This window comes from Neophocaena asiaeorientalis, unplaced genomic scaffold (genome assembly GCF_003031525.2).
Source record: "Neophocaena asiaeorientalis asiaeorientalis breed wild unplaced genomic scaffold, Neophocaena_asiaeorientalis_V1.1 scaffold543, whole genome shotgun sequence".
NCBI classification, from domain to species: Eukaryota; Metazoa; Chordata; class Mammalia; order Artiodactyla; family Phocoenidae; genus Neophocaena; species Neophocaena asiaeorientalis.
The window spans coordinates 997751-1001857 of record NW_020173671.1 but is presented as its reverse complement, the minus strand read 5'-3'; the positions used below and the strand labels follow the sequence as shown (position 1 = coordinate 1001857).

Sequence of the window (4107 nt, the reverse complement as noted above, 5' to 3'; positions counted from 1 at the left end):
GTCTCCTTCATTCTGGAATAGTTTCTTAGTATTTCCCCAGCCCTCATGATCATATAGATTATAGGCCAGTAATCTTTTCTTTTTAATTGAAGCATAGTTGATTTACAACGTTGTGTTAGTTTCTGGTGTACAAAAAAGTGATTCAGATATATATATATATATATATATATATATATATACTTTTTCATATTCTTTTCCATTGTAGGTTATTACAAGATATTGAATATAGTTCCCCGTGCTATATACACTTGGACCTTGTTGTTTATTTTTTATATAGTAGTTTGCATTTGCTAATCTCAAACTCTTAATTTATCCCTCCACCCCCTCCTTCCCCTTTGGTAACCATAATTTTGTTTTCTATGTCTGAGAATATGGTTCTGTTTTGTAAATAGGGTCATTTGTATCATATTTTAGATTCCACATATAAGTGATACCATATGATGTTTGTCTTTCTCTGACTTACTTCGCTTAGTATGATAATCTCTGGGTCCATCTATGTTGCTGCAAATGGCATTATTTCATTCTTTTTTTTTTAATATTTAGTTGTTTATTTGGTTGCATTGGGTGTTAGTTGCAGCAGGCGGGCTCCTTAGTTGTGGCATGTGAACTCTTGTTTGCGGCACGTGGGATCTAGTTCCCTGACCAGGGGTCGAACCTGGGATCCCTGCATTCGGAGTGCAGAGTCTTATCCACTGTGCCACCAGGGAAGTCCCTTCATTCTTTTTTACGGCTGAGTAGTTCCATTGTGTGTATGTGCCTGTACATATATATATATATACATATATGCCACATCTTCTTTATCCATCCATTTGTTGATGAACATTTAGGTTGCTTCCATATCTTGGCCTTATTGTGAACAGTGCTGCCATGAACTTTGGAGTGCATGTATCGTTTCGAATTAGAGTTTTCTCTGGATAAATGCCCGGGAGTGGGACTGCTGAATCATATGGTAGCTCTATTTTTAGTTTTTTAAGGAACCTTCATATATTCTCCATAGTGGCTACATCAATTCACATTCCCACCAGCAGTGGAGGAGGGTTCTCTGTCGACTTTTTAATGATGCAGGCCTGCAATCTTATAGAATGTCTTTCAAGTTAGGTTTGTCTGATGTTTCCTTTTTTCTTTTTTTTACTGGAGTACAATCGCTTTACAGCGCCGTGTCAGTTTCTGCTGCACAGCGAAGTGAATCAGCCATATGCATACACACATCCCCTCCCTCGTGGACCTCCCTCCCTGCTGTCTGACGTTTCTTTGATTAAATTCAGGTTATGAATCTCGGGCAGGAATATCACAGAAGTGATGTATAATCTTCTCATTGCCGTCTATCCGGTGGCACGTGATTTCGATTTGTCCCCTTCCTGATGACATTAACTTTGATCACTTTTTTAAGGTGGCGTCTGCCAGGATTCTCCACTGTAACAGTTACTCTTTTCCCCTTTGTAATGAATGAGGATTTTGTACTTTGAGACTATGTAAATACCCTGTGCTGTCTCGAATTTTGAATTTACTCATTTTTTAATTATGGACTCATAATTTCCTAATTTATTACTATTTCCCTTCTTTACTTTTTTTGGGAACCGTGTGAATGGATTAAATATTTTAAAAACTAACTTTTAAAAAGAAAGAACCTGAAGTCCAGAACCTCTGCTGACCTTTAGCCTTTACTGATTTACCATTATCCTTTGGCCAAGCTTAGGGCATGTACCACCCAAGGTGCCAGGGGGTGTGTATGGTGGGGACAGAGGGGGTGTTATCAACCGCAGGGGAACTCAGGACTGAGTGGGGAGAGAGATTTCTCCACATGGAAATGGGTGGCTGTTACCAAAAGCAGGGAGAATGGAAACTAGGCGGCGAAGACACTAGTGGATACAAAAACAACAAAACACAAAAAAGAAACTATGACCAGAGGGCCTTGGGAGTCTTGTGCTGGGAAACAGGGGATGTGTTGGAGCGGAAATGGCTACCAGCAAGTAACGGAACGAGCCCCAGGGCCAGAGGCCCCCGCTCGCTGGCGTTCCGAGTTGGAAGCCAGGCCACTTTCCGTGGAGTCGGGACCCAAGTGGGGACGGTTGGCAGCACCTGGCTGAGGGAGCTATTCAGAGGCAGAGGACTGGCTCCTAGGAGGGCCTGACTGCGTCTCCAAAAGCATAACGTGTCTTGGTGGGAGAGTTCAGATGAAAGAACGGCCCTGGGAATTTGCGAGTCCTTCTTCCTAGAAGTGGCCTTGAGCCCAGCATTTGAACTTTGGCAGCGTTGCTGGGATGGAGAAAGTTGTTGGCAGCCTCTGAACTCTTTGTAGACTGTTTTTCAAACCCAGGAAGGGTCTGCCACATAACGTGAATTATGCTTGATGCCGTTCACCCTATGCCTCTCAGCCAGGCATTCCTCCACTTCTCAGCCACGAACCCATGGAGTCTGCTTATCATTCCTGCGTTCACAGGATATTTTAAGGAACTGTTTGTATGCCAGCTGTCCCTGGCCTGACCAGAGCACACCTCCGCAGACAGACTCATTCTGCAAATTTCTAACAAAGCAAAAATGTTGATTTTGGCATGCGTTAGCCCCAACTTATCAGACTCGATTGCTCGATTGACTAGGAAAAAATATCTAGGGAAAACACATTTTATGATTTTAATTGTTATTATAGGTGCTCTCAAAAAATAAATCTGTGAACTGCCATATATTTCAGTGAAAGAACTCACATCTGGTTCTGATTAACTCCGGAGTCTGTTGGCTGACTTAGCACGGGAGTCTTTTCTGGAAGTCAGCTCTGTGTCTCAGGGATTTTTGTTTTCACCCAGAGAGACACAGTGGAGACCTTGTTCCAGCACAAAGGCATTAACTGTTAGCGTGACCCTTCACAAACATGGCGATGCTCATCAAAGACCTCAGAATCCCTCCTGGAGGTCTGACACAGACAAGGCTGAAGGCAAGGGCGGGTGGATGGAGAGAGAGAGTTCCAGGCTAGCTCAACAGACTAGGCTTCAGGCGTTGCCATTTTAACCCCCAGTCACAAGAAGGACCCGTAGAGGCTTTGAGAAAGGCGTTGTCAACCCTCACCCTCTCTCTGGGAAAGAGGAAAGGAAAAATAATGAACTCTATGCTACATTCACTTTTGTGATGAACAAGATGGTAAAATCTGTAACAGACGTCCTGGGATAGCCCACTTTCTTCTCTCAAGATATAAGAGCTATAATAAACACACATCTCGGACTTCCCCAGTGGCGCAGTGGTTAAGAATCAGCCTGCCAGTGCAAGGGGCACGGGTTTGAGCCTTGGTCCGGGAATATCCCACGTGCCACGGAGCTGCTAAGCCCATGTGCCACAACTACTGAGCCTGTGCTCTAGAGCCCGCAAGCCACAACTACTGAGCCCACGTGCCGCAACTACTGAAGCCTGCGAGCCTAGGGTCCGTGCTCCGCAACAAGAGAAGCCACCGCAATGAGAAGCCCGCACACTGCAATGAAGAGTGGCCCCCCTCTTGCCGCAACTAGAGGAAACCCCGTGCGCAGCAACAAAGACTCAACACAGCCACAAACAAAACAAAACAAAACGAAAAAACACACATCTCACTTCCTTTATGGGCAAGATGGCAGGATGAATGGTAAAAATGTGAAATGAAGCCACCACAGCCAATAGCTGTGCTTGGTCCATAGGAGTCAAGGAGTCCACTAAGCATTGTCCAGGATGAAATGCCTTTGACCTGAAGCCTCTTTTTTTTTTTTTTTTTTTTTTTTGACCTGGCCGTGCGGCTTGCAGGATCTTAGTTCCTGGCCAGGGATTAAACCCATGCCCTGAGCAGTGAAAGCGCAGAGTCCTAACCACTGGACCGCCAGGGAATTCCCTGAACTCTCACGATTTTAAAATCCTCTGGCAGTAGGCGATTCTGGCTAATGGGGAGCCACAGCTCCTCCTGCATCCTGCTCTGTGGATGGGAAGAACAAGATAGCTTCAAATTCTAATTCCTCCCTCTTAACTCACATTCTCTCTGTGGACGATGGGAACCATCGTCCCAGCATCCTGCCCTGCTCCTGGGACGTGAGTGGGTCTCGCTTGGGGTGGCCTCCCCTTACTCTCCATCTGCATGGTCCTTCCTCCCCAGTCACA

At 45.1% G+C, this 4107-nt stretch overlaps 1 non-coding gene across 1 annotated transcript; it reads right to left on the bottom strand.

Moving 5' to 3' along the window:
* Positions 1 to 634: 634 nt before the first annotated feature.
* TRNAR-CCG (transfer RNA arginine (anticodon CCG)) lies at positions 635 to 707 on the bottom strand. The gene has a single exon. It is a non-coding gene; the product is annotated as a tRNA-Arg (tRNA).
* Positions 708 to 4107: the final 3400 nt, after the last annotated feature.